We start from the raw sequence: 23652 nt of genomic DNA on the forward strand, positions 1-23652 counted from the left end.
AATATCAGTCTCACTACCTTCTTTCAGTCTCCTCGGCATCTTCCTAATTCCTTCAACCCCTAGAAGCTGAAGACCCCCAAGTTTCAGTCCTTGGAATGCTTTTGTTCTCTAGGCGATCTTACCCAGTCCTTCCTGTTCAAATACAGTCTAAGTATCAACAGCCCCACATTCATATCTACAAGTCTGACCACTCCGTGAATGCCGGACTGACTCACCTTCTGCCCACTCTACATCTCCATTTGGATATCGAATAGGCATTTCAAACCTTACTTGTCCCAAACTGAACTTCTGATTCTCCCTACCCCCCAAATCTGCTTCACTCATAATCATCTTAACTCAGCTGATGCAACTCCATTCTCCTGATTGTTCTAGCCAAATACCTTAGTTCCATCCTCGACTCTTCCATTTCTCCTACATGTCTTAGGAAATCCCATTGCCTCTACCATAAACATCTTTCCTGATTCTAAGCACCCCTCTGCATCTCACAGCTGTTGCCCCAGTTGAAGCCGTGACTATTTTTTATTTTTAATTTATTTATTTAATTTATTTATTTTTGGCTACGTTGGGTTTTCGTTGCTGCGCGTGGGCTTTCTCTAGTTGCGGCAAGCGGGGGCCACTCTTCATTGCAGTGCGCAGGCTCCTTATTCTGGTTGCTTCTCTTGTTGTGGAGCACGGGCTCTAGGTGCATGGGCTTCAGTAGTTGTGGCACGCAGGCTCAGTAGTTGTGGCGCACAGGCTTAGTTGCTCCACGGCATGTGGGAACTTCCTGGACCACGGCTCGAACCCGTGTCCCCTGCATTGGCAGGCAGACTCTTAACACTGTGCCACCAGGGAAGTCCCTGGAGGGAGTGAATCTTGAGGAGCAGGTAAGAATTAACCAGGCAGGTGAGAATGGAAGAGGATTCTGGGCAGAGGAAGTGGCAACTGGACACCACTCGAGGCCTGAGAGAACTCGGCAGATTCAGTAACTTACAAGTAGTTCTAAATGACTCTGAAGGACCCTCGCCATTAATATTCATGTCTTTTCAAGGATCTCTTGCAAAGCGGCACCCCTTCATCCCAGGGTTATCAAGCCATTGCTCGACTTGTTCTAGGGAGAGTCTTGATGTCTGAGTTGGCTAATTGCTCCCTGGCTTAACAGGTCCCACCTGAGGACCAGAAGCTGGGGGTGGCGGGACAGGTAGGAGGCGAAGGTAGAAGAGGAGAGAGGAGCTCTCGGATTAATCCTGTGAGTTCATTACCCTGGAAAGGTGGGTCCAGGAAAGCCACGTCTGGCAGGTAACGGGCCTTGCCCGTGTGACTCAGCAGCCTCAGCATGGCAGCCACACTGAGTCGGCTGAAGGAAGCAGAGGTCCACAAGGCCTGATGAGCGAGGCTGTAAAGAGCTCACTGAAACGCACTGCAAAACCATTCACGGTCCCAGCAAGACGCTTCAAAACCAGGCCCAGAACTAATACAAAAAGAGGGCGTCTTGATCCCAGTTCACAGTGCATGTGGGCAAGCCACGCAGCACCTGCCAGGAGGCCTTAGTTCCGTGCAAACTGGGAAGCTAAGTCCCACTGAATGTGCAGCCCATTGGTAGAGGTCCACTGGCTCCCCAAGGCTCTGGGATTTAGACCCTCAGCCTCCACAATGAGGCAGCTTCATGCTTCTCTTGCTTCTCCCACTGAAGCATCCCGAAGTGCTTTCCCAGGGAGGGTTCTTTGTCCCATTAGGTGGATGAGGTTCAGAGAAGCCAAGTCTTGCCTGCAGCCAACCTGCAAGTCAGTTCCCGAGGAACTGAGACCCAGACCTCCCAGGCTAGCATGGCTATTGGATGGCGCACTCCCAGAGACTCAGAGGACAGCAGAGGCCATGGTGCCAGCCTTCCTGCGTGGGAACTGAGGCAGACAAAGGAGACAGGCAGGCAGGTGTGGGGCGCTGCAGATCCATGATCCATCAGCAGAGCAGGAGGAACAACCCAGAGCACACGTCCCCCACAGGGGGTGTCAGTGGCACTTCTTTGTAAATGAACGACATCAGTAGTGAGGTTAGTAGCTGTATAATCATAAAATGCTGGAGTTGGAAGGGGCCCTGGGAGACGTCAATCCGATTTCTTTTGTTTTCTGGTGAGGAAATAGATTCAGAAAGACTAACTCGCTGCCCAAGGTCACACAGCTGACTCAGGCCAGAGCGAGGACGGGGGCCTGTGGATCTTAAGCACTGACCTCGCGCTCTTTCCAATGCCAGACATTCTTACAATAATTACCTGTTCTCTGATGGCACCTTGAAACAAGGTCAGCCAGCTTCTCCCCTCTGCTTTCCTGCCATCGGAACAGAAATGGTGTGGAGAAACCAAGAGTGTGAGGGGTGGTGTGCCCTGCTCGGACCTGTAACCTAAGCCTCAAAACCCCCTGAATCTTCCACTCATTTGGTCTTGGAGGCAAAATTAGCACAGTCATGGAAAAAAAGGCTGGGAAATCTCAGAGAGGTTCTTGGACAGCCAGCTTCTGGGAGCTGGTGAACCTGTTCTCACCAATGTGGTCAGGCCCACTCCGGGGCAGGGCTCTAAGGGAGACGTGTCTGGAAGTGTTCTCAGGCTTCCTGCCTGGGCCTTCCACGATCATGGCTCTGGGCAGAGGTGGCAGCTGCCAGTGGGAGGCTCTCCCATCACTCCCCCACCAGGTGTTCTTCCCCGCAACCATAGCAGCTTGGCAGGGAGGGCCACCACCGGGTGCTGGGCGGGCAAAGAGGTGCAGCTCTCTCTCCTGTGCCATCCAGGTGTCAACAGGTGGGTTATGGATCTGCCCCTCCCTTAACAAATAAACAGGACTTTTACAGGCTGAGTAATCTCACACGGGATAAGCCAGACTGTAAGTTATCCAGCTTTCCCAGATAGGATCTAACCTCCCTAGTCCCGGATCACAGAGCCAGGCCCAATTCCTGTAAGGAGCAGTGTTTCTAGAAGGCTGGCCATCCTGGGGACAGCGGCGAGGCGGCACGTCCCTCCCATGGAGTCACAGGGAGCCAGGTAGTCCTGGGAGCCGCCACTCGTCCTTTAGACCCCCGCCCCCCGCCTGCCGTGGCAAACGTCCCCTGCAGTTCCCCCAGTCCGCGCGCTCGTGGCTCTGCGCAGGTGCTGCCCATCCTCCCGTTCAGCCCCGGCGAGAGCAGACAGTGAAACTCGGACAAGATGGCTGCAGGAAGGAAAACGCCCCCTTGCTGAGAACGGCCTCGGCCCCAGACCTCTCCACCCTCTCCTGACAGCCTTCTAACCTCAGGAAAACAGGCCAGGAGGCAGGCTCTTGGACCATCTTCCTCTTTCTTCTGATTCCCGTCCAGTGCCTGGCCTCTGAGTGAGAGGGGCAGTCTGGCTGGGTCCTGGGGTCAGATTGTCCTGGGGTCACTTGCTTAGATGTCACTTACCTTTCTGAACCTCAGTTTCCTCATCTGCAAAATGGGGACAGGAACACCTCCCCTCCCCACCTCACCTAATTATGAGAATTTAGTGAGTTTGAATAAAGGAAAGCTTCAACACGCCGGGGAGGACTCCACTCCCACAACAGATCCATCCTCACCTTGCTCCTGTGGGCAGTCACTTCCAGACACTGCTGAGTGACAAGTGGGCTCCCACCCGATGGAGGGTAAACGAGGTGGGCCCTGGGGTTCCCATTTGCCCTCCCTCCTTCCTACACATATTCTACAAGCGTAGTACCAGGCACTGTTCAAAGGCACAAGACAAAATCCCTAACGTCAAGGGGGCGGGCAGCAGAACTAACGTCCCCGATGCCAACGGCCTGATTCAGGAGAGATGCACTTTGGGACAACACACCGTCTCAGCCTTCCACAAGCCCCTGATTGATAAATACCAGTAATGATGGGAGAGCTTTCTGGATCTTTCAGGCCCAAACACCAGCTGAGAAGCTGGAGAAACCAGCAAGCCAACTCGCTCGGAGTGGTCGCCCACCTCCCACCTTCTGACTGCACACAAGCCTGGTTTTCAGCGCGGGGTCACGCTGGGGTGAGCCGTCAATCTGGGCGCTGGCGCTGCTCACCTCTTAGTCACAACCTCCAGGTCTGTTAACTCCCAAGCGATGAATTGGCACTTTTCACCGAGCGGAGGGGTGACTACTGGACCCTTGAAAGCCTCATTAAGCTCCATGACTTAATGACTCTCCTGTTTAATGGCAGCAAAAGCCGTTTAAGTGGCCACAGCTGCCAGGAACGGGGCGCGGGGGGGGGGGAAGAGTGCAACTTTGCGAGCAGGTCGGGAGCACCGGCAGTAATCCCCCTCCCCCGCCGCTCCCCTGCCCTGATCTAGGCCTGTTTTGACAGCTCCCGAGCCGCCCCGCGGGAGAGCAGCGAAGGCTGCTCCTTTCCCTTTCCGCGGTGCTCTCCTCCAGCCCATCTTTTGCCGCAGGGGGAAGGAAGAACAATCAAGCATTGTCTTCTTCAGGCCCGGTGCGCCAGGGCCTCCTGGAATAATTGTTATTTGCCTCGGAGGGGAACTGGCTGGGAGACAGCTCCCAGAGTAGGGTCAGGGCTGCAGAGGAGGGGACGGAGGGCCGTGATGCTTGGGTTTGGTTTTACTGTGAGTTTAATCTTTTTCTCCCTTAGTTCTGCGCATTTCCCCCGCCTCCCCACCCAGAACAGGCCATTAAGCAGGAAGCCAGTGCTGTACAGGGGCTCTGCTAAGAAGAAACAAAAGGGATTTTCTGCGGCGCGTGCCCCTGGTCACTCCCTGCCCACCTCCGGGTGAGCAAAGGGTGTGCATTCGGGGGACTCTCGAAGGCTGCAAAGAACATCACGGAGTGGCCCATCTGCCATGGCAACCCCTGGGCACCCAGATGTGGTTTACGGCTCTGTCCCTAAACTCCTCAGCAAGTACTGCCAGGGCAGCAGCCCCCTCTGTTGGTCTGGGGAGACTGGGGCCCCAGATTATCAGAAGCGGTCAGCATTTGTTGAATTCCTACTCTGTACCGCTCACCAGGTGCAGCTCCCTTCTCCTTCGTGTCTTTTGCCCCCCGAAAGCCTCGCATCTCTCCAGAATAACAACTCAAGACCAACCATTTAATATGAGACAGACATTTGAGGGGCCACTCCAGAAAGGCCAAGCCCCCGGCCGTCTCAGGAGAAAGGAGGGGGTAGGAAACACAGGGCCGTGCTGCCTGTGACAGCCACCGAGCCCCGGGGCAGCGAAGGGACACTGCTGCGCAGTCAGAAGTCCCCCTTTCCTAACCACGAGCCTTTCCTTCATATCCACTCTGGGAACAAGCTACCTACCCAACAGCCATGACAACAGCTACCGATGATTTAAGTACGTACTGTATATCGGGCATTGTGCTAAGTGCATTAAGTATACCATCTCATTTAACAGAATGATACCTGTTCAGTCCAATTCCATAGGTTGGAAATGAAGCCTGGAGAGGGTTCGGAACTGGTCCAAGCTTACACTGTTACTAAGAAGGCTTCAAACCCACCTCTATCTGCCCCCAAAGTCCTAACCTCTCAGAGGCCCTTCCCAGAAGTGGGGATGGATTTGGAAGACTCTCCCACGCCCCTGTGCCACTTCCCCCTCTCAGCCAGGACACACCTTTGCCAAGGAGGGTGCACTCTAGGACCGTGGTTCTTTGGGCCATCCTGCCACCTTCACGCGCTGGGGATCCTTTGTTCCCAGAGGGCAGAGCCCCTGTCTGTGTACTTTACTCAATTATTTTTGTATACAAAATAGTTCAGTGCCATGTACAATTAGACATTTAATACATGCTTTTTAAGGGTGATAAGGATCTCACCAGCTCAGTCAGTGAAATAAACATTGCCCCCCCTCTCTCAAGCAGAAACAAAGAGCCAGAGAAGGCTGAGCCACCCCGGGCACCCAGCACGGTGCTGGAAACACAGGCATGTGAGTCCACAGACCTGGCTCACACGCTAGCCAGCTGACCTTGGGAAGCCAAGGTTCTTCAAATGTGGAGGAAGGCCACAACACAAACACAATAACCTTACAGGTAACTGAAGATTCGGTGAGAACATGCCCACAGAGCTCCTAGCAGTCTTACCTGGCAGAGCAGGTGTTCAATGTTGCTTTCCTTACTCAGTGCATCTTCTTTCTTTCAATGGAGCTCTCATGAAAGAATCTAGATTCACCTCTGCCTTGGGGACATTCCCACCACCAACCACTGCTGGCATTCTCAGTGCCTCAGTTTCTGCATCTGTAAAACAGCAAGGGACAGATGACTGGATATACGTTAAGTCCTTAGAATGGTGCCTAGTACACAGGAGTTATTAAATAATTACAGGTATTTTATAAATGTTGTTACTGTTATTCTCTCTCAAAGTTTTGTGAGGAATACCTGAGATGACGTATGTGAAAACACGTTATAACCTGCAACGATGAGCACTCATACACACTGAGAGGGTGAGAGGGGGAAAGACCTGGCCTCAGACATGTATTTGAACAGTTTCAAAACCCTCAACATGAAACACCAAACCACTCCTCCAAAAACGCAGTCATTCACCTTCTGGTTTTTTTTGTTTGTTCTATTTCAATTTAGACCAGATCTTCCATGTTATGTGTCTAAGTGTTTGCATTTCATTTAGGTATCCTCCATCACCGCATACCATGGGCAACGTTAAAGAAGCAGCGCCTGGTCTAAGCAATCCTTGGATGTCTTAGTGTGTATTCTCTATACAGTCAAGCTCTGTCTCTCCCTCTCAGGTAATCCAGGCAGGCAAGCCACCCAGTGAGGGGGAGTTGCTGCTGGAGGATTAATGGCTGAGAGCCCACTAATACCACCCCTCAAGGGCTCGTAGCAAAAGCTCCTGGGCCCACATTTGGCCAGGTTTAGAGTGTGTCTGGTCAATTAGCCAAACAACAGTCACTGAGTGCGACTTTGTGCCCAGCACCGTGATAGAAACCACGGGGTACGTAAAGGAAGTGCCTATGCCACGGGCCCTGCCCTTATGAAGATCACCTGACTGATGGAATAAGACGGAAGAAAATGAAACAATGAGAGAATCATAAAAGGCAGTGACATAATGAAGGGTTAGACTTTATGGCCCAGAATATAAGCACTGGGCCATGGAGTAAAGGGAGATGGGTGAAGGCTAGTGAGGGAGGGGACAGACTCGTGCAGGAAGAGGTTTGTCATCTGGGCCCTGATGGATGTGTAGGAGTCGCATTGGTGTAAGGGAGAGCGGCATTCCAAGTTGGGAAAACTGTGTGAGAAATCTAGGAGGTAGAAGGGCTGTTTATAGGACAGAGATGAACCAGGCATGTCTGGAGCAGAAGGAGTGCCGCCTAACTGCCAAACCTATCACTGCTTTGCAAGAAACAGGAAAATGAATTCCTACTGGTAATAAAACTAGTTGAAGGTGGTCCAGTTTGTCCTACTTTGCCCCCCACATTAGCTACAGGTGAACTTTAGCAAGTCACTTAACCCCTGGGAGAGTCGCTCTCCTCCCCTGTAAAATAGGGATGGTAATACACGTCTATCAGTAACTGTGAGAAGTAAAAGGTGGTGATTCCCAGGGGCAAGTGCTAACAGACAGGTAATGAGGGCAGTTCTCCCCCCAACTCTCAGGCGGTGTCTCCCCGCTCACGCAACGACGCAGAACCCGGCTCTGTGTCAGTTTCCTGCTGTTGACCTTGATCCACAAGGGGTGCAGGAGAAGCCTGCCTCAGGCCCAACCCCAGAAAGCACGCTCGCCCCTGACTGCGTGGGGACAGAACAGATACCCTCCAACTTCACAGCGCCCTTCGGAGCTGGGGCTTTCTGAACCGAGCCAGGGGGTCCTGGCCAGGGAAGGGAATCCTTCTCCTACCTTGCCACTCTCTTCTCTCTCCTCCTCGAGAGCACAGGGAGGTGGGAATGGCCTAAGGACAACTTCTCAGAAGTGCTGACTGGCCCGAGGAAACAAAGGTGGTGGGGTCAGGAGTCGCCCGGCGGCATCGGAGCGCAGCTCAGAGAGGCGCCCGAGGAAGAAACGAGTGTGTTTGTGCGCAGGGCCGCGGGGGCTGCTCGGGTGGGAAACAAACCACCGACTGAGACGCGCTGGAAGAAAGCAGTAGCTGACGGACCAGTCCCGCATCTCCTGACAGTGCCCTCGGCCAGCTTTCAGGGCCCCGAGTCCAAGTTTCCGCCACAGACTCAGGGCCGAGGCTGTTCCCCAAACGCTCGACAGCTGTTTCCCCACCGTGCCTCGCGCAGATTCGCGGCTCAGCGCACCTGCCCTCTCCTCCCATCCGGCCGCCCAGACGGAATCGCTGAGAAGGGAGCGTGGCCGCGGTGTCCGGGGACGCTGCCCGTCTGCCCGCAGCGCGGAGCCCGGCTGTGCGGCCGGAGGGGACCGCCGGGACTCGGGTTCCCAGGGCTCCGCGCCGGCCTCCTTCCTCCCGCGCCGGAGAGCGCGCGGCGGCGGCGACGCCCGCACGGTTTAGGAGACCCTCCGGGGCGGCCGGACTCCTGCGCACCGCGCGCGTCCACTGCCCGCAACTCCGCGCTGCGCCCTCGGCGTGCGAGGGGAGGGCACGACTGCGTCCGCGTTTGTGTGCGTGTCTGCGCGAGCGCGCACGTGTGAGCCCGTATGTGTCGGTGCATGTGCGTAGCCGTGTGTGCACGTGAGCACGAGCGAGGGTTGCGAGGCACGGACACGCGCGTGTGTGAATGTGCGCGCGCGTACGTGTGAAGAGGAACCGAAAGGGAACACCCTACTAGGGAATTCTAAGCAGCCCAAGACGGCTTGACGCCACTGGAGAGAAACCCCTAGAACGTAGGCTCCTTGAGGGGGGGATTTGCGTTTGTTCACTACCGTATCCCTAGTGCCCATTACGGTACCCTGTAGTTAGGAGGCGCTTAATAAATAGTTGTTGAGTTAATGGCTGGATCCTGGGGGCGGAGGGAGGGCCTTCTGGAACTGCAGAGAGGGAGAACAAAGCCGCATTTCACCTGCTTGGCTATTCTTCCTAGTGCCAGCCCTGGCTCTCCCTCCAGCCCAGCCCTTCTCCACATCCAGGGGGTGCCAGGTTTACTTCCCTGCTCCCACTCTGCCACCTTCTCCCCTCGACCTCTCCGTTTCCCCGTCTCTGGCCTGTTAGCCCACCGCTGTCAGAGAGGGGGCAGACAGGAAAGCAAAGGAGCTGAGCTCTGCCGGTAGAACACTGCCCCGGGGGCCTACCCCTTCTGGAAGCAAATGGTCAGCTCCTCCACTGGGGTATTAGCCTCTGAGCTTCACTTTCCCCACTTTAAAATAGCAGCCTTTACATTGCCTCACAGCGTTGCTGAGAAGAGTCAAGGAGATAGATAGTGGAAGAAAAAATTCTAGAACACCTGGTGGGGCCTCCAGAAATGTTAGTTTCCTTCCTGAGGAGTAGGCAACATTCTGGAAGTGCCCCGTGTGTGGCTCGGGATTGGTTATGGTTTGGTAATCAGTGCCAGAACACCCCTCCTTTTTGCACAAGATGCCTCGAGGCGCATTTAATGGTAGCTGAAAACTAAGGCAAGCCTCATTTCTAAAACATTTAGAAGTTAATATGCTATGAGTCATGTAATGTGCTGGGGCTTCCTCAGGCTCAGGAGGAAGCTTTCCCAAGTAATTAAACAATCACCTTGAGGCCAACGTGAAGTGCCCCAGCTCAGGCCTCTCCACTTGTGGACCTTCCTCTGCCCACACCGGCTGCCTCCACAGCTACTGGGGGAAATTAGCAACTTCTTCCTTAAGCCGTAGGAGACACTGTGTGAAAACTTAATCCTACAATAACATTTTTCATCACTAAAGGATCAGATTTCACCCTTCTCAACCTGATTTAAGGACCCACCAGAAATAACAACCTTCATGGGGTAATTAGGAAATTATCCTCTTACAAATTGGTAGATGTCTCCTTTCTTTTCCTTGGGATGAGATGGGAAGGGTATTATTTTTCTTTTTCCATGGTGAAGCTGCTGCGATTAACCACACCACCCGGCTAATTGTTCACTTGTGGGTAAACTGATAGCCTGCCGTTCCAGGGTGTCCCTGCCAACGCACTCCAGAATAACATGTTACAGCCTCCGAGTGGCTCTTCCTGATGAAAGGGAAACTTCAGTCATATTTAGTTAAAGGAGCTCTTGAAACCTGGCTTGTCAATACCGTGGAGGTGGAGAATTACAGCAAGGTTAAGCAAAGGTTTTCTAGAACTGGCTAGATGTTCATTTGTTTAAAGAGCTTGGGTGCATTCAGCCTGAGCCTGATCAGTACTGCCTGTTTCTAGGCTTGTGGAGAACAGTGCAAATATTCCAGAGAAACCCAGAGGTCCCTAAGGGACCCAGAAAGGATTTTTATTGGACAGCAAGGAGAAATTCCTAGCTGAAGATTTCTAAATGCTGATCTGTTTTAATTAAGAAATCTTCTAAGATGTTATTGGAAATGAGACCAGAACTCGAAGGTAAAAATGGAATTAACATCAGCCTCCTTTTTCCACTCTGACATATTCTATCTCATTCCCCTTTTCTCCCTCTCTCTCTCTCTGTCTCTCTGTCTCTGTCTCTCTCTGTCTCACACACACACACACACAGAGCAACCATCCAACAGTCTTTTTTTTTAATTAATTAATTTTATTTATTTTTGGCTGTGTTTGGGTCTTCGTTGCTGCACGCAGGCTTTCTCTAGTTGCAGCGAGCAGGGGCTACTCTTCATTGCGGTGCGCAGGCTTCTTATTGCGGTGGCTTCTCTTGTGGTGGAGCATGGGCTCTAGGTGTGCGGCTTCAGTAGTTGTGGCACATGGGCTCAGTAGTTGTGGCTCGCGGACTCTAGAGCACAGGCTCAGTAGTTGTGATGCCCAGGCTTAGTTGCTCTGCGGCATGTGGGAGCTTCCCAGACCAGGGCTTGAACCCGTGTCCCCTGCATTGGCAGGCGGATTCTTAACCACTGTACCACCAGGGAAGTCCCCATGCAACAGTCTTGACAAACCTCTTGGATTCATTAAGTCTCATGGAGTTTTCGATGTGCTAAAAGAGGTACTAAAAGCTATGTCTGTATCTGTGTGTGTGTACATATACACATTTTTTAGCACTTCTGATAGCACTTGATGTATCCGAAGAGCTCACACACACATTCTCTCACTTAATGCAGTCGGCAGAAGAAAGGCTGCCCGGCAGGTGTTGTTTCACCAAGGAGGTAACTGAGACTGAGACTCAGGGAGGTAAACTGACTTGGGTAATACCACACCATCAGGGTAAGATACAGCCTGATTTGAACCCATCTTCCCTCCCAGGTCATCTACCATACCTGAGAGCTTATTAGAGATGCCGGTCCTCAGGCCCCACCCCAGACCTGCTCAGTCTGGCGGAGGGGCCAGCAATCTGTGTTAACAAGCCCTCCAGGTCATGCTGGTGCACGCTCACGTTTGACAACTGCTACCTTATAGCCTACTAGAAAATACCCAGACACCTGCCCAAGACTAACTGACACCGATCAGTTCCTTATAGTCTAACTACACCCACTTAACACTCACCATTCCCGAAACATTTTTATTTTTGATACCATGTTCCTGTTATTTTGAATGGCATTTCTTTTTTTCTCTGCCTGGCAAACTCCTGCTAATCATTTAAAGCCCAGTTCAAAGACCTCCCCCTCTCAAGATTTCACCGTCTTCTCCAGCAGTCCCACTTACCCCTTTCCCTGTCCCCCTACAGCACCGGGACATACCTCAACAGCATTGTCATGCCCGGGGCTTCAGTTTCTCTGCATCACCCTCACGGTGGACTGTAATAAGGTCGGCAACTTCGTCTTATTCCCTCTCGGTACTCCCAGTACCTAGCACTGTGCCAGGAATACGGTAAGTGCTTAATAAATATGTATTGAATTAAGGAATAAGTGAATGCATGAGCCCAAGTATTATGACAAGTGTACTGAGTAACAGAGACAGGTGACTGGCCTGGGGGCACACAGCTGGCTGCTCCAGAGCCTGGTATGGCCCCCAGGCACCCTGACACACAGCCCAGGATACTAATTCTCTGGACTCTGGGCTTTAGGTAATGTAATTGTTAAACAAGAGAGTCATTTTTGGCTACTTTGTGACAGATAATTATGCCAAACACACCAAACAGAGAAAATTCTTCCCTTCGGGCTACAGAGCTGTGACATCACTAGGTCACAGCCTCTGTCAGTTATCTCTGCATCTCTGTGTGTTTGTATTTATATATATGGCACCTATCACAAGGGTATCTAGACCAACTATTAAACCAGTTATAATGCCCAGGAACCAATTTATGGCAGCCAGCAATTATATCCATTCGTGTTTTAACTTTTTCTCCCTTTGAAGTTTAATAGATGGTTATTATGATGTTGTCTTTACTGCCTCCAAATCTGCAGGCTGCTCACAGCCTAAATCTGCAGCTAGAGAAGGTTAGACTTTTGAGGGAAACTGCATATAACCTAAGGCAACTCTTTGGGTTCCGTTTCTAAGTCTGCTGCTTCGCCTGGGTCTTCTTCCTCTGTGAAGACAGTCAGGATGAAAAAGAATAAGGAACAGACCCATTTGTTCATTCACTCGTACAGCACACATTTAGTGAGACTTACTCCGTGTTAGGTGTAGAGGACCCCAAGGGAGCAAGATGTGGTACTTACCTTCACAAAGCTCCTAGCCTAGTGGGGGAAGCAAGGGTTGTGAGTAGGAATTCACGATCTACTGTGATGGGCTTTACGATAGAGGTGCAGGGAGGGAAGGCTACCACACGGAGAGCCGGAGAGTCAGTAGCACTTAGGCAGCTGCGAGGGAGGAGAAGCCTGGGGGTAGGAGAGAGGAAGGCACTCGGCAAGGGCTGAAAGTAGTTCCCAGGGCTGGACTCCGACTAGACGTTGGTCTGCGTCTTCGGTGGGACGCACGAGACGCCCAGACTGCAAAGGATGGAGGTCAGTTACAGTCTGGTGCTAGGACAAAAGAAGATAGTAGGAGATGGCATAATTTCTCAGCAGTGCCTTCCTTGTGGGTGATGGGCGCAGCCCAAAGTTTGCCCAAAATCTGCTTTGAATCAAGGAGAACATCTATTTCTTCAAGCCACTTGTGGCTCTGGGGACTAAGGAGGTTGCAGAAGACAGGGAGTTGTGAATAAAGGATCAGGATTCATCATGATCACCAACTTTATACCTTCCTAAAGGCTCCTTCCCCAGGGCTGATAAAACATACTCAAAAGTCTCTTTCATCCTTAAAAAAAAAAATTGACCTAACTCAATACAAGCCTTCCCTCACCCTGTGATAGGTGCAAGCTCTCCCTTAAACTCTTCACTTCCTTTGATAACCAAGTTCCTCAAAAAAATGCACACTACCCTCTCCTTCCACTCACTCTCCATCCACAACTGCCAGGCTTGTGTCTCTACACCCATAGAACCACTATGATAAAGGTGATCACTGGCCTTCAGCGGCCACGTCCAATGGAGTCATCCATTTATTCAGTCAACGAATCTTTGTTTTGCATCTACTCTGAACCAGGCACTGTTCCAGGCCCACAGATACAGTGGTCTAAAGGCTTTCTCAGAGTTTACGTTTCGGTGGACTCCTTTTAGTTCTTAGGCTTCTGTAGCATTTGCGGTCATTGAGCTTTGCCTTCTGGAAACACTCTCTTGCTTTCCATACACCAATCTCCTGTGATTCTTCTATCTTTTGTATTATTCCTTCTCTACCTATTCATTAAAGCCTGACTTTAGGTAGGTTGTGTTCTAGGCACTAGACTCATCCTCCAAGATTTTATCCTTTCCTCTGATTTTAGTTGTCAGACATGTATCTCAATATCTCTATCAGCTCCCTCCAGACAACTCTCTGTGGATACCAATTCAGTGTCCACTTAACCAAAGCTGGACTCTAGCTGCTGTGTCCCCACTCTCTCCTTCTCCTGTGTTTTCCAGCTCAGCAAATCCTGCTGTGCAATCATGGATGCTGAGAGTCACCCTGGACCTGTGACTTTTCTTATTCCTGTGCTCCCTATATGCCAACAGCCTCTGTCCTCGGTCAGGACCCTCATCATCTCTCCTGGAAACTGCCATAGTCTCCTTGCCTCCACACTTATCTCATCCAGCTCATCTTCCACGCTGCCGGCAGAGCCATCTCCCCAAGTTGCAGATCTGACCATGTACCTCCCCAATATTCTCCATCCCCTCTACCAGTAGTTCTCAGTATGAGACCCCCAAGACACTTTCAGGAAGTCCACAAGGTCAGAACTATTTTCATCATAATAGTAAGACATTATTTACCCTTTTCACTGTGTTGACGTTTGCACTGATGGGGCAAAAGCGATGGTGGGTAAAACAGCAGGTGGCTTAGCACAGATTAAGGCCACGGCACTAAATGGTACTATGTACTAGTAGTTGTATTCTTAACACTATACACTCCCAGAAAGCCAGTTTATTTAATGTCCCTGATGAAGCGATAAAAATACTAATTTTATTAATCTCAGCCCTGGAATGAGCATCTTTTTAATATTCTGTGTCAACATGCAAAGTACACACAAAGCAATTCTGCTATGTACCAAAGTATGGTGGTTGTCTCAGAGAAAAGCACTGGTGTGATAACTTGAGTTGCAAGCTAAACTAGCCTTTCCCACACACACACTAACACCATTTTTATTTGAAAGCATGACTGACAAACAAACTGTGGTTATTCAGACTTGGGTATTTGGCAGGCATGTTCTTTAAAATTAATGAAGTGAGCTTGTCACTTTAAGGAAAATATCTGACAACGTTTGTTGCCAAGTGAAAAAAAATTGGATCTTTCAAGCAAAAATCAGAATTTTGGAAAGCATACATCTGCCACTATGAGCGTGACAGCTTCCCAATACTTAATGACTTTTCTGATGAGACTGATGGTGATGTTAATAAATATGTGGGGTTTTTCTTGGTTCTTATAGAGTGAGATGTGTCAACATTCAGAAGAATTACATGACTCAGTGAGTCAGTGTTTTCCAAATGGCCAATGGTTGATGTTACAAAATCATGCATAAGTAAAAACAGATCTATTCAAGTGCAAATAATGTAACATTTTGAAACGTTCATTAATATGGCTTCAGATTCCACATTGCAACTCACCTTTAAGAAACTGCCACTTATCAAATTTTAGTGTCATATCAAAGAATATTCATAATTATCTAAAAGGGCTATTAAAATACTTCTTTCTTTTCTAACTACATATCTGTGTGAAGCAAGATTTTCTTCATATATTTCAACTGAAACAATATATTGCAAAAAATTCGATGCAGATATGAAAATCCAGCTATCTTTTTATTAAAGCAGACATTTCTTACAAATTTTTGTCTTAGACAATACAAATATGTTATTTGTTATTTTTTAAATGATTAATGAAATATTAAATATCCTGTTTCAATTTTGACTATAATAAATATCAATATGTGTAATTCACATAAACACAAAACCCTTTGAATCCTCAATAATTTCTAAAAGTGTAAAGGAGTGTTAAAGCCAAAAAGTTTGAGAATTTGATCTGCAGGATTAAGGTCCCAATTTTTTTCTAGGTATTTTATTTTTCAGGATTATTTTAATGCTACAGACTACTTTGACTCCTAACATTCAAGGTTAAAATATTGATGGCTGATAAGTAATAGTTTGGGAAATGATTACAACCAGAAAAGTTAAATCTTCAAAACTGAGAAATGTTCATCCTTAAAATAAATGATGTGACTTACTTATAAAAAATAGTTTTGATTTTGATATAGTTCAATTAAGCAATTATTTTCCCTTTATTGCCCATGCTTTGGTGTCACATTCATGAAATCATTGCTAAATCAGTGTCATGAAGTTTTGTGGGTTGTTTTTTTTTTTTTGGCTGCATTGGGTCTTTGTTGCTGCATGCACGCTTTCTCTAGTTGCAGCGAGCAGGGGCTACTCTTTGTTGTGGTGTGCGGGCTTCTCATCGCGGTGGCTTCTCTTGTCGTGGAGCACAGGCTCTAGGTGCGCGGGCTTCAACAGTTGTGGCTCGCGGGCTCTAGAGCACAGGTTCAGTAGTTGTGACGCACTGTCTTAGTTGCTCCGCGGCATGTGGGATCTTCCTGGACCAGGGCTCAAACCCGTGTCCCCTGCATTGGCAGGCGGATTCTTAACCACTGTGCCACCAGGGAACCCCTGGACCACGCTTTTCTTATTCTGCTTTGTCTTGTCTTCCTTCTGACTTTCAAACACCTATTCATACTTCAAAACACACTCTTGTCATCTCCTTTAATGAGACCAACCCCCTGCTCCAGCAGGAACACTCGATCACTCCCTGATTTGTGTCCCATAAGGACTTCTACCGGGGATCCCATAACACCTCAGTGCTGGTTCTCCAATTTAGCCTCCAGGCCTTACCCTGGGTAAAATCGTGGACAGTTCCCTAATATTAGGCAAATGGATTGTTTCCAATTTTTTTCTCTTCCTAACAAAGCCACTTTACATGCTGTATGTGTCTCCTTGGGCACCTGGGCAAGCAGCTCTCAAGAGGAGATCCCTGGAAGGGGCATTACCGGGTCACAGGGTTTGTGCATCTTCACCTTTACCAAGTATTACTAAGTTGTTCTGCAAGCTGGTTCAACCAATATATGCCACCACCAGCAACAAATAAAACCTTCTGATTTCCCCACATTCTTATCAACACTTAACGTAATCAGACTAAATTTTTTAAATTGATGCCTGTGAAATTACATCTCATAGTTATTTTCATTTTCCTCATTACTAATGAAGTAAAAAATCTTTCTATAACCTACCCAGGTTTCCTCTTCTGTGAACTGCCTGTTCAGAAATATCCTTTGTCTGTTTTTCTGTTGGGTTGTTTGTCTTTTTCTTACTGATTTGAAATTCTTTATATATCCTGGATACTCACCTTTTTTTCTGCTATGTGCGTTGCAAATCTTACCTCCCTGTGAGTAACTGGTCTTTTAAGTCCATCTATGGAGTCTTCTATTGTACAGAAGTTTCAATTTTTAATATAATCAAATGTATCAGTCTTTATAGTTTAAGCTTTTTATACATTATAAGATTCTTCCCCATCCCAAGTTCATATGATATTGCATGTATTTTTGTCTAAAACTTTTCACATTTAGGTCTTTAATCCTTCCAGAATTTTTTTTTTGGTAAGGTGTAAAGAAGAGATCTACTTTTTTTTCTTTTAATTAATTAACTAATTTATTTATTTTTTGCTGTGTTGGGTCTTCGTTTCTGTGCGAGGGCTTTCTCCAGTTGCGGCGAGCGGGGGCCACTCTTCATCTCGGTGCGCGGGCCTCTCACTGTCGCGGCCTCTCCTGCTGCGGAGCACAGGCTCCAGACACGCAGGCTCAGTAGTTGTGGCTCATGGGCCCAGCCGCTCCGTGGCATGTGGGATCCTCCCAGACCAGGGCTCGAACCCGTGTGCCCTGCATCGGCAGGCAGATTCCCAACCACTGCGCCACCAGGGAAGCCCAGAGATCTACTTTTATCTATTCCCATATGCATAAACAATTAGTCCAAACCCACTAATTGAATATTTCATTCTTTCCCAATTGATTTGAAATGCCATTTGCTATTGGTCCACTGGTCTTTTTCAAGGATCAGCACAATTTTCTGTAAAGGGACAGATAGTAAATATTTTATAGTTTGTGGGCCATAGAGTCTCTGTGACAATTACTCAGCAAATATTTTATAGTTTGTGGGCCATAGAGTCTCTGTGACAATTACTCAGCTCAAAAGCTACTAATGAGTATGGCTGTGCTCAACAAAACTTTATTTACAAAACAGGCCGTGGGCTGGATTTGGCACACAGGCCAGTGGTAACCCCTAGTCTATTTATCTATTTTTGCACCAATATGGCACTGTACAATTATGTGTAGCTTTATCTTTTACCTCTGTGTTTGGAAGAGTCAATTTCCCCTCCTTGCTCTTCTTTAAAATTATCAAAGCTATCCTTGGCCCTTTTCCCTTCCATAGAAATAGGTTCACCTTAGAAATTCCATCAAAATTCCTCATTTGAAGGGAGGAGGGGTTTCTTCTATTTTACTTTTCTAACTTCTTGAACCGGCCAGTTAACTCTTTAATTTTTAAATCTTCCTTCTTATTATACATTTCCCTTTAGCTATTGCCTTATCTATGGCTGACAGGTTTAACTGTTATTGTTTTCATTTTTGCTGTTATAAATACTTTCTAACACCCATTAGGACTTCTTGTTTGAACTATGGATTATTTAGAAGTGTGCTTAAATTATCCAAATGTAGGAGAATGGTGAGGTCTGTCTATGTTTTAGTTATTAATTTCATATTTAATTATGTTGTGCTTGGAAAATCTGGTCTAATTATATAAGTTTTTTTTTCATTGAAACTTGCTTTGTGACCTAGGACATGATAAAATTTTATAAATATTCCAGAATGTTTGAAAAAATGTGCATTCTCTAATTGTTGGAAGTAAAGTTCTCTATTCTATAATTTAGGTGAAACTTATCACCTGTACTGTTCTAAATTTTCCAACATGATTATGGATTTCTGAATTTTTCCTCATAGTTCTGTAAGTTTTTGCTCTCTCTGCATATATTTAACACTATGTGATTGCATGCTATTGGGGTCTCTGGGTCTGGATACACTGAGAAATAAAAAGTGAAGATGTAGGTCGAAATATCACCTTTGTTGCTGATAGAGGCTAAGATGGAAGACATCTTAGTATGAGAACCAGATGGGCTTGTGGATGAACCCCAAAAAGGCAGGCAGCCCCAGCCCCAGACGCAGGCAGCTCTAGATCAGGGCAATGCTCCCCCAAGAAGAGCAGAGCCCCTGAGGAAAAGCGGAACCCACGCTCCCTGAGGGCAGCTGCATCCATGTGGGAGAAGGTGCGGGCCAAGCTGGACTCCACATGGGTTTATCGGCGTCTGTGTACCAGCCAGACACGTTGCTCCCAAGGGCGAGCAAGTCAGGGGACACAGAGAGGTTCAGAACACGCCTCAGGAACAGCTCTCCTCACGGAAGCCAGGGGCAAAAAGGCGCTCCCTTTAACGTTACAAGTTACACATTACAAGTTTTAAATTGTTTCATCTTCCTGGCGAATTATTTTTCCTTTTATCCTGTATTAACTTTATGACTAATACTACTTTTTGATTTTAAAAATCTATTTTGTGTGACATTAAAGAAGCTACACAGCAACTTTTAAAAATTAGTTTATGGCTGGTTTATCTTTATTCAGCCCTTTACTTCTAACTTGTGTCATTGCATTTTAGTTGTGTCCTTTGCAAATAGCGTGCAGCTGAAATTTTGGTGGTGGCGGTAGGGATTGTTGAGTAAATTTACTTCTTTTTTTTAGAACTTTTTAATTTTGTTTGTTTGTTTGTTTCTTTTTTGGCTACACCACGCAGCATATGGGATCTTAGTTCCCCAACCAGGGATCAAACCCACACCCCCTGTATTGGAAGCACAGAGTCTTAACCACTGGACTGCCAGGGAAGTCCTGTTTCTTTTTCTTTTGAAAATGTTTAAGCCTATACTAAGATTCACCAACTGTTAAATTCCTGCCAAGTTTGTTCCTCCCACCTCTCTCCCCCACTCACATATACATATATATATATAATTTTTTTTACAAATATCTGAAAATTGGCTACACATATCAGGACACTTCACTCCCAAATATTTCAACACATTCCCAAAGAACAATAACATTTTTTATACAACTACATCACCATTACCACACCTAAGAAAATCAACATTAATTCAATAATATCTTGTAATATTCAAATTTTCCCAGTTGTGCCAAGTATATGTTTTCTAGTTGTTTTCCCCTGTGATTTAGGAACTATTCAAAATATATATATTGCAACAGCTCACACAGCTCAATATCAAAGAAACAAACAACCCCATCCAAAAATGAGCAGAAGATCTAAATAGACATTTCTCCAAAGAAGACATACAGATGGCCAACAGGCACATGAAAAGATGCTCAGCATCACTAATTATTAGAGAAATGCAAGTCAAACTACAATGAGGTATCACCTCACACCAGTCAGAATGGCCATCATCAAAATGTCTACAAATAATAAATGCTGGAGAGGGTGTAGAGAAAAAGGAACCCTCTTACATTGTTGGTGGGAATGTAAATTGGTGTAGTCATTATGGAGAACAGTATGGAAGTTTCTTTAAAAACAAAAAATAGAGTTACTGTATGATCCAGCAATCCCACTCCTGGGCATATATCTGGAGAAAACTCTAATTTGAAAAGATACATGCACCCCCAATGCTCATAGCAGCACTATTTACAACAGCCAGGACGTGGAAGCAACATAAGTGTCCATCGACAGATGAATGGATAAAGAAGATGTGGCACATATATACAATGGAATATTACTCAGCCATAAAAAGAATGAAATAATGCCATTTGCAGCAACATGGATGGACCTAGAGGTTATCATACCAAGTGAAGTCAGATAGAGAAAGACAAATAACCATACGATATCGCTTATATGTGGAATCTAAAAAAATGATACAAATGAACTTATTTACAAAACAGAAATAGACTAGCAGACATAGAAAACAAAGTTAAGTTACCAAAGGGGAAGGGGGGATAAATTAAGAGTTTGGGATTAAAATATACACAGTACTATATACAAAATAGATAACCAACAAGGACCTACTGTGTGACACAGGGAACTATACTCAGTATCTTGTAATAACCTATAATGGAAAAGAATCTAAAAAAGATTATGTATATATATCTATAACTGAATCATTTTGCTGTACACCTGAAACTAACACAACATTGTAAATCAACTATATTTCAATAAAAAAATATATAAGTATATATGTGTGTATATATATATATATATATAGCATCTGGTCACTGTATCTCCATAATTTCCATCAACCTAGATATTCCCTCCCCTTGCCTTCTGTTCTCCATTTGACTAAATCCTTTGTAGAGCCCAGGCCTGTTGTCTGCAATAAGCTCCACATTCTGGATTTGTCTGTTTTTCCATCATTAGATTCCTCTTAAACGTTCCTGGTAAGAACACCATGTAGGAGGTGGGTGTATACTGTGGATAATGCCAAGCTCATCTCCTTGGTTAAGTTAGTAACTGCCAGATTTCTGCATTGTAAAGGCACATTTTCTCCTTTCTAACTAAAAAGTTATCTATGGAGGGATTCCTTAAGACCAAGTAAATATCTTTCACTTGATTGTTTTAGCATTCATTGATAATCCTCCCTTGCATAAGTGGTTACATTGAGGAGTTACAAAACAGTGATGTTGTAATTCCATCATTATATAAATGTGTATATATATAAAATATATTTATATATCAGCTGGCATCCTATATATATATATATGTATATATATATAATATATTTATATATCAGCTGGCATCCTTCCGTAAAGAAAATATTTTTCTTCCCCCATCCCCATCTTTCTCTCTCTCAACCTCCCATTCTGTCTTCTCTCCTTTCAACTTTATTAAGATATAACTTTCCATAGCACAAATTACACATATTTAAACTGTATGATTTGATGACTTTTAACCTGTGTATAACCCCATGAAACCATCACCACAGTAAAAATAGGAACGCTTCCATCACATCCAAAAGTCTCCTCATTTTCCAATCCAAGACATCCACTGATCTGCTTTCTGTCACTACAAATTTGTTTGCATTTCCTGAAATTATACATAAATGGAATCATACACTAGACACTTTTTTGCCTGGCTTCTTTCATTTAGCACAAGGATTCTGAGATTCATCCATGTTCCTTTTTACGGCTAACATTCTATTGTATGAATATACCACAATTTTTTATCCATTCCCCCGTGGATGAGCATTTGGGCTGTTTCCAGTTGAGGGCTAAATCCTGAACCTAAAAAAACAATAATCATAATCAGTTGAGAAATCAGAGAAAAGTGAGAGAAAGTGGTATAATCCTCCCGTGAGAATTAGAGCTTAACTATTAACATAGGAACATTACTGGCTCAAAGGAATCCACTCAACATCAAGGCAAAAGCTAGAGCAGGGAACAGAGCTGCAGAGTTGACTATTAAACTTGGTATTTCTGGGAACCAGCGCAGGAGCATCAGGTAAGAGAGAGGCAATCAGCGTTGCTTCTGGCTTTTGGCACTGGTGTAAGTATGTTTTCATGGCCCTGTCTGCTAATAATGATGTCGTTCTTGGAAATAAAATAAATATTAATGTGTTTACATGCATTTTTTACTTTATACAAATTCTGTGCTAAGAAATAACAAGTTTTGGAGGCCAAAATAAGTCTCTAAGTGGGCAATTTTGGCAAATAATTCTGTGAAGTCCTGTTAACCTTGTTAGAAGATACGAGTGTTATATTATTTGAATGCTATGACATGTTCATTGGTGTTTCCAGTGTTTAAATATTCACCCTAAGTTACGGTTCTTTGCAGATGTTTTGACAAAAGACATACAATGAGAAAAACAGATTAATGTTGTTATGAAATGATCTAATAAGAGACCAGAAACTGATCTTAAATTCAAATTTAAAAAAGCAACGTCTAGGGCTTCCCTGGTGGCGCAGGGGTTGGGAGTCCGCCTGCCGATGCAGGGGACGCGGGTTCGTGCCCCGGTACGCGAGGATCCCACATGCCGCGGAGCGGCTGGGCCTGTGAGCCATGGCCGCTGGGCCTGCGCGTCCGGAGGCTGTGCTCCGCAACGGTGGGGGCCACCACAGTGAGAGGCCCGCGTACCGCAAAAAAAAAGAAAAAGAAATAAACGTTGCTTTTTTTTTTTTTGCGGTACGCAGGCCTCTCACTGTGGTGGCCTCTCCCGTTGCATAGCACAGGCTCTGGACGCGCAGGCCCAGCGGCCATGGCTCACAGGCCCAGCCGCTCCGCGGCATGTGGGATCCTCGCGTACCGGGGCACGAACCCGCGTCCCCTGCATCGGCAGGCGGACTCCCAACCCCTGCGCCACCAGGGAGGCCCAGCAACGTCTATTTCAATGGCAAAACAAAAACCAGGCCAAACAGACAACATATTTTTGTTACTAAAAAAGGAAATGACCTGATCTGAAGCAACATGTTCACTAATCGCCCAATTTGAAGATGCTTTTGAACACATCCTCAACCAACCAATTCCGCGAACCTTAACACGAGATGAAAGACATTTTTCTACATCTGGAATGCTTGTCCTAAAACTAAGATTTCACTACTGGATAGTAAAATTCATGCTTGTGAGATTTACAATTTTATTTTAAGAGTAAGGTTTAAATATTAAATATTTGTGATATTATCTTTGGATTTTTAAAACGATTTTTACTTGGCATTTATTCTGTGTTAATGTTTCCTTCTAATTTTACCTTCTAATTACTATCAAATGCCTATATCAGGTAGATGTCATTTTTACATGTTATGGAAACATGTAATTTTGTCACAATATTTTGGTTCACAATAGTAATAGCCAAGCATTTATTATTACACTTTTTTTTTCCCACAGAAAACCTTTCAAACTTTTAGTATAACCCTATCACAGAAAAACTATTCATTGTCTATCATTGTGGCCAATCTTTATTATTTAAAAACACATAAGTGAAGTGTTATGGAAAAAATACAGAATAAATTGTGATTTGGGGAATTCCTGGGAATTCCAATTTCTTGTTTCTGCCTCACAAAAATTATTATCTGTCAGGAATTTGGAAACAGTAGCCTGTATTAAGGCAGCCATAGTGAAAGTAGAGAGGAAAGGAAAAAATAAAGAGGAATTTAAGA

General features: G+C 46.2%; 1 long non-coding RNA gene across 2 annotated transcripts in view; it reads right to left on the minus strand.

Moving 5' to 3' along the window:
* Positions 1-23652, minus strand: part of LOC149748835 (uncharacterized) — a 145069-nt gene that overhangs the window by 88551 nt on the left and 32866 nt on the right. For both annotated transcript variants that reach the window (XR_016393961.1, XR_016393962.1), the window contains exon 2: positions 6036-6188. This is a non-coding gene — a long non-coding RNA (uncharacterized LOC149748835). The remainder of the gene's footprint in view (positions 1-6035; positions 6189-23652) is intronic.

The sequence above is a fragment of the Delphinapterus leucas genome, chromosome 7 (assembly GCF_059928025.1).
Source record: "Delphinapterus leucas isolate spDelLeu-1000000601 "Yukka" chromosome 7, BTC_Dleu_Yukka2, whole genome shotgun sequence".
NCBI classification, from domain to species: Eukaryota; Metazoa; Chordata; class Mammalia; order Artiodactyla; family Monodontidae; genus Delphinapterus; species Delphinapterus leucas.